Source organism: Rosa chinensis, chromosome 4 (genome assembly GCF_002994745.2).
Source record: "Rosa chinensis cultivar Old Blush chromosome 4, RchiOBHm-V2, whole genome shotgun sequence".
In the NCBI taxonomy this organism is placed as follows: Eukaryota; Viridiplantae; Streptophyta; class Magnoliopsida; order Rosales; family Rosaceae; genus Rosa; species Rosa chinensis.
In genome coordinates, this window is record NC_037091.1 from 19307627 (window position 1) to 19319093 (window position 11467).

The window sequence follows — 11467 nt, forward strand, 5'->3', positions numbered from 1 at the left end:
CCTCTATCACAACCAATAGCCACATATCTATTGGTTTTAGATCTTTTGATTACCATAACATACCCTTGCAGCAACCTAATCTTACGAATAGCACTGACAAGGTCTTCTCGATTTTCAAAAAATTTCGTCGATAATGAGAGGAATTCATCAGAAACATCAATCATAGAGGGCCTTCAAGTAAATCAAAGAAAAACAAAATAATTAGCTATAAACATAATAAAAGTGATAGCACATAATACTTACCATTGACAATAGGGACTTCAATGATATTAGACAGGTGATTTGCTTGTAAGTCTTCAATTCTTCCATATTATCTGAAGACAGAGAAATTTGCAACCGTCAGCAGCTGATTTTGGGCATAAAAGCAACCCAATTTTTTCAATCTCCATATTTTGAAAGGATTTCAAAAAGCAATAAGGACTCCAAATTGCTCAACTTATCAGCAAACATATAACCCACAAATCATAAAGAAAGAAACTTGTGCAATTTGATATGAGCCATAAGAGAAGGAACAGTAAGAAAGATTGAATTGCATAAGAAAAAAACAGAGTTAAACTTGAAATTAGAGTAGATATAGTGAGATATTAAAGAGAAAAGTTGGGATTATCACCTGGTTTAGAAAGAATAAGGGTTGAGGTTGACCAATTTTCAATGGAGAAGAGGTCATTGTCTGGAGAAGAAAGAGAGGAGGAAGATTGTTGTCATGATATTGGAGAAGAGAGAGAGAGAGAGAAGAAAAGACCCAAAAAGAAAAGAAAAGTCAGATTTCTTTTGAGGGTATTCTAGGAAGTGTAAAAAGCTTTGGGATGAAATATTATTAAAAATAAATAAAATGGGGTGTGGTTTGCAATTTTGGGTGTGCAAATTTCACTCATTTTTAGAAAACATTCATTTTCGTTTTGGGGCCGTGACCACTTACCCAATTTTAACCTAAAAATTGCCCACTTACTCCACTAAAAGTTTTTAACCTCATTTACCCAATTTAAACGCAAGTGACATTTTTACCCCCAATCAAATTAATAAAATACAAACTTCTCTCTTTCTCCTCCTATCAGACTCTCTCTCTCTCTCTCTCTCTCTCTCTCTCTCTCTCTCTCTCTCTCTCTCTCTCTCCTATTAGAGTAGATATAGTGAGATATTAAAGAGAAAAGTTGGGATTATCACCTGGTTTAGAAAGAATAAGGGTTGAGGTTGACCAATTTTCAATGGAGAAGAGGTCATTGTCTGGAGAAGAAAGAGAGGAGGAAGATTGTTGTCATGATATTGGAGAAGAGAGAGAGAGAGAGAAGAAAAGACCCAAAAAGAAAAGAAAAGTCATATTTCTTTTAAGGGTATTCTAGGAAGTGTAAAAAGCTTTGGGATGAAATATTATTAAAAATAAATAAAATGGGGTGTGGTTTGCAATTTTGGGTGTGCAAATTTCACTCATTTTTAGAAAACATTCATTTTCTTTTTGGGGTCGTGACCACTTACCCAATTTTAACCTAAAAATTGCCCACTTACTCCACTAAAAGTTTTTAACCTCATTTACCCAATTTAAACGCAAGTGACATTTTTACCCCCAATCAAATTAATAAACTACAAACTTCTCTCTTTCTCCTCCTATCAGACTCTCTCTCTCTCTCTCTCTCTCTCTCTCTCTCTCTCTCTCTCTCACCTCCTCCTCCTCGTTGGAACGTCGGAGCACAGGAATCCGATCCAGGGCGGTGAAGACTTTGTAGCAGAAGTCGTCGCCCGGCAAGTCCATGGCGGTGACGAAACCTTTCCAGCGGATTTTGGGATCTCGGCTCTGTTTCTCGATCCAGATCTTGGCCGGGTCTTGCTTGGGGAACCCGACAGCGACGAAGACGTAAGGTGGTTGAGGTTAAGGTCGGCGGTGGTGCGGTGGAGGAAGAAGCCGCGGGAGACGAGGCTCGTCAGAGATCGGGTACTTGTTGGTTGGGGAATGCCACAGACGGAGACGTTTTGAGCGACGGCGGATGAAACTGGTGAATCATAATCTTCTGGGAGGATGGAGTTGAAGAAAAGTAATGAAACCCACGATTGCCAAACCAAAGACTTTCATCTGCTACCATGATAATATCTCCTGGGCAAGTACCATGTGCAGAAGAAGTCTGGGCCCTCAGCTAGTCAGCTTAATTAGATAAGAAAAGGGAGATATGGCATTGCGTATCAACTGGGTGTTGTCTTTTACGATTTTTTTCTTTTTCTTTTTTTCCATTGAATGAGAAATTTCATAAAGCCCAAGAGCAAGCAGTAAAAAGATCATTAGTGGGCAATAAAATGATTATTAGAAGATAATAATGAGATTATTAGGCAGTAGTAAAAAGATTATTGGAGGGCAATAATATGATTATTGAAAGGTAATAATATGATTATTGAGAGGCAATAATATGAGTATTGGGGGGCAATAATATGCATATAAATTGATAAATTGTGCCTGTCACTACTACAAAAAGTTAATCACACAACACCAATCACACAACGGAACAGAAATCATCTGTTGTGTGTTTAAGTAAAGTCTATTGTACAACGGTATTTGTGATGTTCTGTTGTGTGAATGTCAACAAAATGATAACTTTTTTATCATAACTACATTGCACAACGGAATTAAGTATTTTCCGTTGTCTGAGTCTTAGAAAATTTAGCGGCAGTTTTCCCTCTACTCTGGAGTCTTGGTTGCCTCTTGAAATCTGAAATTTGGGCTACTAGACACAATGGTGCTTAAGATTTCCGTTGTGTGATTGAAAACTAGGCACCAAATTTTGCGGAAGCTTACTTGAATGTCGCAATCTGTCGCAATCTGTAGAAATTAGACAACAGATTTAAGCTATTCTGTTGTGTGAAGAAGGAACATAAGCGGTAACATTTTGAGCCAAAATGTTGTAGGCGGCATGTTTCCCTCCATATTTCCAAATTTTGATTTTATGTAGTGCACTCATATAACGGATGGTGAGCTTTCTGTTGTGGGAGTGACTTTGAGAATTTTTTTTAAGTTTAATTGTCATGCCACATCGTGTCCAAAAGAAAGAAGCAAAACAAAATCTCTCCAACCCTCTCGACCCTCTCGACCCTTTCTCTCGACACACACACTGTCAACCCTCAGAATAGCCTCTCGACCCAAATTATCTTCGTAACTGTTCCTCATATTCACCAACTCCACCCCCAATTCTCTGCAGCTCTCCTTCGATCTACTCTTATCCTTGAAACCCTAGCTAATTCACTTATTAGGTCTCGCTCTTCATCTTTGATTGAAATTGATCTCGTTGGTTGGACGACATCAATGAGAGAAAAAGAGAGAGAAGCCATGAACACGATGCAGTACACGGAGGGTGAGCACCACCGGCACCACCGCAGTCGAGGCATCGGCATCCTCCACTCCAACGCCGCCAAGGTCAGATCCATCAAGGCCCGCAGCGTCCCCCTCCTCTCTGCCCCCGTCTTCATGTCCCCCGGAGACCGCATCCACAACGACGACGTTTTCGACTACGGCGTCAATACCTACGTCCTCGTCACCTAGTTTGGTGCCCCCAGCTCCAAGATTTTGGGCTACATGGCGAGCCGCGATTGGGTGAAGCTGGCGGACAAGGAGGTCAAGATTTACGATTACATGATCAGCTGTAAGGACATGGTTTTGCCTTGGAGCTCCGATTTGGGGAAGATTGAGGAGTTCATGGCGGAGAAAGGCCGTGACGTGGCAGCAACGGTGAGGGACGACGAGGTTGTCGATGTTGTGGAGAAGGAGGACGTGGAGCGGATCAAGGGGTACCCGAAGTTGGGGGTCGGGTCGGTTGGGCCCGACAGGTCGTGGAAGGTCGGGGCGGCGATAAGGATGAGGGAGTCGGATAAGGAGAGATTAGAGGAGTTGGTGAAGGCTGGGATTGATGTGGTGGTGTTGGATAGCTCACAGGGGAACTCCATTTATCAGATTGAGTTGATCAAGTACATCAAGAAAATGTACTCAGATTTGGATGTGGTTTGTGGGAATGTGTTGACTGTGAGTCAGGCGCAGAATTTGATTCAGGCTGGTGTTGATAGGTTGAGGGTTGGGATGGGGTCTGGCTCCATTTGTACTACTCAAGAGGTTTGCGTCGGCGGCAGGGGACAGGTATAAAGATGCATTCTTTTTGTTCAAGTATTGGTTTTGAGATGTGTAGAGTTTGATTAGACTGTTCAGATTATTAGTGGATGAACATTGGACTGAGGACTTGTTGAATTGATGGAATTTTCGCTCATTGGTGCTTGCTTTACTCTCTTGTTATGATATTAATGCCAGCAAAGAACTTAACCAAAGGTTTGAAACCCTGCGGTGTGTAATATATAGCACTATAATACCATTCTTAACTTATGAAGAAGTGTGGATCGTGTGATAGCTATGCCTTCTTGTACTGAAGGTTTTTTTTTATGTTGGCAATATGTTTCAGGCAACTGCTGTTTACAAGGTTGCATCTGTTGCTTCACAAAGTGGTGTGCCTGTTCAACGAAGGTATGCTAGCTTCTTTATCATCGATCTTTGTCATCTCAGGTTTTCTGGGTATTCTTTTTTTTTTTCTCTTTGAATTTTTCTAGGTTTTGCAGATAGATGAAAATGTGCAGTATACCTATTTAACAACAATTAGGCCTTATTCACTTTGTTCCTATCTGTTCATGAAAAGAGTGTTGCTTGTTTTTGTGCATATATTGCCATTGTATAGGAATTATATTGATACATTTTGTTTTTCCTTTTGCAGTAGTTGGAAAGGAGAGAATGTGAAAATGATGCAAAGACTCTTGTGAACTTTTACAAGGTAAGATTTGTTTGAGATATTATCTGTCATACCAGTACTTTTGCTTGTATAATTTCTAATTTGTTTAAGACCTGTGACCAAGTATGCTTTTAATATTTTGTTCATGAAATTTCACATAATTCATTTATTCTTTTACGTATCGGGAGCTTGACTTGATGTTTCTACGATGCAACGTATGTAACAGCCAATTGTTTTGTCATTGTTCTGCTACTTCTGCATATCAGGGTACTTCTATATGCTCATTGTTCTGCTACTGTAATGCTTAGGCTTTACTGCGAGAAACATTTAGACTAGCTGCTGTAATACGTAGGCTTTACTGCAAGGACAATGATACCATTTAGACTAGCAAGAAACATTAGCAGTATGGAAACAACGATACCATCCAGTACTTGTTAGGCTAACTGTTTTGTTTTTGGCTTGCATAAGGACACGGAAGTGAGCATACAGTACTAACTATGGTGGAACTAAATGAAATAAAGCTGAAAAGCAGTCTTGAAGATATTTTCATACATGAATGGTTTTGGAATGACAAGAGCTGGTTCTTCTAAGAATGGGTTGTGTTATCTTTGGACTTTTAAGTTAAACTGTTGCTTCTTCACTTTGTTTGCTGCAGGGTCATTTATGAACAAAATTGGGATATGTTTGGGTTATGCTAATTGACACATTTCATCAAATAAATTAATTACAATTTTCTAAAATATTTTTGCTTACTCAGTTTTTATATAAATATTTTTAGATGAAACTTATGTAGAACTAGCATTATGCATATATTGAGGGATATAGGTTTATTAATTAGGTTAACCTTGCTAGCCTCATTCTCCCCCTCTAGATTAGATTCTATATATGTGTGTCTATAGTTTTTCGATACATATGTGTTTATTGGGGTATTTATGGAGTAGCATTTTGATCAAGTATGGTCGGCCTTGAATGACTTTCATACATGGCCGGATAATTTTATTCGGTAACTAATCCTTTTTGGTTCAGTGGGATGCAGCATACATTCCTCATCTTATTGAATATATTGGTTTAGTTTCCTGTGTTTTTGCTTTAATATTAGTATTTATGAAGAGATGAGTTTGCAGTCTCTAATATAAATCATTTCATTATGTAGGATGAAGAGAAAGTAGAAGAAGTACCTAAAAACTGATTGATGGGTTCAAATTGGGCAGACTTACTCTTCACTTCTCCAAACTGGCGGTGCGATGCAAACTCTAATAAAAGGTAAAGAGAAAAAGTATCTTCGTTGTTACTGATTTAATATGCTTATTAAGGTTAGAGTTTCCTTTATCTCTGAATTTGAAAGTTGGGGTTGAAATTGGATTCTATTTCGTTAATTTTTCGTATTTTTTGTTTGTGTTGAATTGAACTTGAACTGAACACAAGAAACCACCAAAGCAGTTGCCTATTGTTCTTCAGGTCCGATGCTCTACTTTTTCATTCAAACTAGTTTGGGTTGACTAAAAGCTTGTGGGATTAACATTTAAAAACACTGTAATTAGTCATGTTATTAGTTTTGAGGTTCGGTTTTTATAGTGGGTTGACTAGAGTCATAAAATGTTACTATGCCAGTTTCCTAGTTGGTATTTGGCTTAAGCTACAGGTAGGGAAGGAAGGGAATTTGGCTTAAGCTACTGGTAGAACGAGCTGAGCTTGTTCCAGTTGCTGTTGAGGTAACTTCTCTATGTATACTTCAGGCTATGAAACTATTCTTTCTTGAGATGACAATCAGTAGATGCATTCGTTGGGTTTTACTAATTAAACTAGATCTGAATTGAGTGTTTTTATTTTCAATTTTGTTAAATACGATGCCAAGTTGCAAGAGTGTAGAGGGGTTAAGTGGAATGATTCTTTGTTTGTTATCAGTGCTCTCTCCTTATTTCTTGCCTGTCGAAGTATGATATATTTGGAAGAATAGGATGCTTGTAAGTATTTTTAGACATTCTTTTTCTATAAGCATCAATTTAGCATCAGGCTGGGATTGTAGATTATCTTTGTTCATTTTTAATTACTTTTAGAGTCTTAACAATTACCTTGAGTATTAGATATAAGTATTCTGATATTTAGTTTGATATAAGTTTATGATTTCTAAATGTTTTAGTTGCCTGCATGGAGGTTGCAGGGAGAGACAGCGGTAGCAGCTATGGGTTGCAGGGAGAGACAGTGATGGTGCAGCTGCATTAGTGCTAGCGAGTGGGAAGAAGGCACTTGAATGCAATAGTGTCAGCATGTGTATTTTTTGGAATAATGATATTGTATCAGCTTTTGCTATCTTTCATTGTAATTAGCTAGGATGGAGCAGCCATCAAGCTAGCTAGAATGTCTTCTTTTTGGTTTTATGGTATGGATGGATACATGAATGCTACCTCTTTTGGTACATTGAATGGTTGAATTAGAGTATTTCAATGCCTAAATCTTATATTGTGCATTATTTTTGAGCAAATATTTCAAGTAAAGAACAAAAAATAATCAAATAACAATCAATTATATTACGTAGTATGAATACGCATACATCGTATCACACAACAAATCAATTTTAATCACACAACGGTACCCATAGGCGTAGGGAGTATAGGGCCAGAAGGGTCAGCTGACCCTTCTCAAATTTTCATTCTAACTCTTGATTGGTCAACCATTCCATATAGATAGATATTATATACTTTAATGACCCTCCTAAGAAATGAAAAGTATGCTTCTTCGGCTAATCAGTTTCATCTTTGACCTAATTAAATACATTAATTATTTTCCTTTTTTACTATTTGATGCTTTCCTCTTTCAATTTCTATTAATGCAAATGGAATCACAATTAATATTCTCCAATAAATCAATCTAATTGTCAAACTAATCAGTATCATTCGTCATGTAATTTATCAAGGTATAAGGTAATTATGTAAAGAATTCATTACATGAGCAATTGTGTTAGTAAACGATTTTTTTTTCTTCAATGTAATAGCTTGATTATATTTTGACCCTCCTAGATGAAATTTCTAGCTACGCCACTGACGGTACCGGTAAAATTTTGTCGTCTCATTAATACTCACACAACATAATAAATAGATATCAGTTGTTCAATGTTAAATCACACAACGGTCCCTATAAAATTTTGTTGTCTCATTAGTACTCACACAACATGTTCATATTTTTCTGTTGTATGATAAGTTAACCAACAACAGTATGATATTACTTTCGTTGTCTGAGTGTTATTTTTCTGTTGTGTGAGAAGTTAACCAACAACGGTCCCTACTTACTTCTGTTGTCTGACCACATCGACACAACAATTGAATGCGCCGCATCCAATTTCTGGCATTGGCATGCGCAGAATTGGTGCAACGGTTTTAAGCATTGCGTTGTGTCTATGATATTCACACAACGGTGAAACACCGTTGTGTGAGTGTGCTCATCACACAACATCGAGATAGACGACAGACATGGTCCACATCACACAACAGATTTCCACCGTTGTGTGATGCAATTTTTGTAGTAGTGTGTAGTGTATTCATTTTGGTTTTGGGAGTTTATACAATTCACTGGAGGGCAATAATATGATTATTGGGAGGCAATAATATGAGTATTGAGGGGCAATAATATGATTATTGGGGGGTAATAATATGGTTACTGGATATTATTAGGGGCAATAAATTCAGAGCTGGACTCCCGATTCCGGTCATCGGTTGCCCGATTCCGGTCATCGATTGCCTGATTTCGGGCCGGACTCCTGATTCTGGTCATCGGTTGCCCGATTCCAGTCATCGATTGTCGGATTCCGGTCATCGGTTACTGGATTTTGGTCACCGGTCACCAGAGTCGGGTCACCGGACTGCCACCGGAGTCAAGCAAGGTCTCCAATAACTTCTTTCTCTAAGTGACAAAGAAGGAGATGGCAAAATTGTCCCAAAAATAAATAAAAATGAATTAAAAAATATTTAATTGGGTATTAGGGAAATAATATCTTAGAGTGTTTGGGTAAGTGGGCAATCTCTTAGAGTGTTTAAGTAAGTGGACAATTTTCAAGCTAAAATTGGGTAAATGATCATTTCCCCCTTCTTTTTTATCCATTGTATTGAACCCCACCGAATTGCCACAATTCTATTGGCCTACATCGCCAAAATGACTATACAATAATTGCTCTGAAACCTACTACTAGCCTTCTGGGTGCCCATGTTTCTAACGCTAGCTTGAAGTTGATGAGAACCAATTAAATGTATTTCTAAAACTGCTTGTTCTAGAACTCTCATAGTTCACCTATAAATATAATTAACCTAAAGAGTGAAATATTTGGTGCGAACACAAATCTGCATTTATCTACAATTCTACTACTTGGTGATTTGTTTGAATTTTGTAGAGAATGGTTAAATTTTCTGAGGTGTCGGAAGGCCAAGTGGAAAATGAAGATGGTGCTATAGGATTCAAAAGCCTAATCAAAGTGTACGTATATTAATAAACGAATCAATGATTTATCAGAGGTACACACATTATACATCTATATAACTTTTTGGTCTTCATTTTTGTCAAATCAATGATCATTTACATGTGCTTTTGTTTTCTTATCCATCTTTACTCATTTTACCACCAAAAAAAAAAAATTAATTTACATATACATGGGGTAAATCACCCCTATGCATCACAGTTTGAGAATTTTGGTACCTAAGCGGAAAAAGTGGACTACTGGTAGAGAAACTTTTCTCTATTTGACCATTAATTTGTACTTAATCAAAGCCTCAATCAAAATGATCTGGCTGCACACACCACCACACCACAAAGTGATGAGCGAGTGACAACAAATGTCACGTTTTTAGTAAAATTCAAGGGAAAATTATTATTTAGGCTCATTTAACTGTTTTGCTATTTCAGGTTGAATTCAAAGACAATAATTTGAAGTATCATGTGATGAAATGGCGAATAAATCCAGCTACCAAGTAATCAATCTTTTTGCCCAGTACCATTTGGTCTAGTGGCATAAGTCTCATCTTTATAAGTGGGATGTTGTGAGTTCGACTCACAAAAAGATTAGTTGTTAATATGATAAAAAAAAAAGTAATCAACCTTTTTTTACCAGTTACCAAACTGTCAAAATTGTGACACCATGCAAGAGTCATTTTCCATATTGTGAGACTTCTTTCATAATTTGTTAGTAGATTTCTTATTATTCTCAACATATCCATTTAAATGGGCTAGAACAAAATTATGCCTACTACATACGATTCTTTTCTAGAAAATTTCTTAATCGAGAATATTTCTTCTATTAACATTATTATGCTAGCGTGGTTTGACAATTGTACTGAAATTTTTTTTTGCATAAAATTATGTACTTTTTTTCGATGTTGTGCGTTCATTACTCCTGGTATTATAAGTGTAAATTATTTCAGTCCACCACTGAAATGACTTTTCATCACTAAACTTGTGTGGTAAGTATTAGAAGAATTTTTTCACAGATCATTTTTCTTAAGTGAAACTCTCGAAATATGGCAATCCGAACGAGAAGATACTCCGGTAGAGAGTAGCTCAGTTTGTTCAAGACCTACAAATTCTGGGCTTTTCCGTATAGGGTAGGTGTAAGTGGCGGAGCCATGCCAGGACTGCAATTCTGGGGTGCAAAATTAAATAACTATTTTTGTTGATGCCTTGGTAGCCTGGTCGATTAAACAGTTTTCTAACAACTGGTTTATGATTTATTGATCTTGCTGTGTCTTTTGTTACGAAATGCATAAGCTAACAACATTAATAAAAGCATTAACCAAAAAAGAAATAAATTTAACTAAATTGATTGAAAACCTGTGTAATATAGCACCAACTAGACTCCTAAGAGAAATTTTAGTTACACACTTCCAAATACTAAATACACACAACATCGTGGTTCAACAGGAGGAGGTTGAGGTGCCGACACGGCGGTGCTTTCTAGTGGCGGAGTTGATGACAGACAAAACCCTTAAGGTGGAGGCTCTCATCAGTACTATGAGGAGCTTATGGATCCCTAAATCTGAGCCCTCTGATCGATCAAGGATTACTGCTTGCTCGGTTGGTGGGGATAACAGGTTGCTTTTCTCTTTCAAAAACGAGGCTGATCTGAAATGGGCGCTGAAAGGTAGCCCATGGTCCTTTGATAAATCGCTGCTGGCGGTGGCGATCACAGATGGCATGGAAGACCCCCTACAGGTTTCTCTTCGTACCCAGTACTTTTGGGTTAGAGTTAGGGGTTTGCCGCCGGTGTATTTGGAGGATACGAGAGTCGGGAAAACTGGTCGGGTCATCGGCCAAGCAATTGGTCAATTTATTCATGCTGTAAGGGGAGTTGGACCGCTTGGCGTTTTCTTACGAATTAGAGTTGGGATCGATGTTGGAGTTTCTTTGAAGAAGTGGATGATTTTTCAGCCGGCAGGATGGCCAGAAAGCAAGCGTTTCGATCTAGAGTACGAACGGCTACCTCACTTCTGTTTTTTCTGCGGCTTGTTGTCACACACGGGGAGGAGTTGCCCTAGACGGGTGGCGGGGGAATTGACGGAGCCTGCGTATGATGCCTTACTTAATGCTGAAAGGAAAGAGGAGTGGCTCCTTGCTCAGCAGCGGCCTTCGTTGCACGAATCTTCCTCGACAGGTGGGGGGTGCAGGTTCGGTTTAAACCCTAGGAGGAGGACTGGGTGGATTATGGCGGCTCCTGAGATGCCGGTTATTGGGCTAACAAGGAC

The 11467-nt window shown here is 38.3% G+C and overlaps 1 pseudogene; it reads left to right on the forward strand.

Moving 5' to 3' along the window:
- The first annotated feature begins 3316 nt into the window (after window positions 1-3316).
- LOC112198937 lies at window positions 3317-4582 on the forward strand (annotated as a pseudogene).
- The last annotated feature ends 6885 nt before the right edge of the window (window positions 4583-11467 follow it).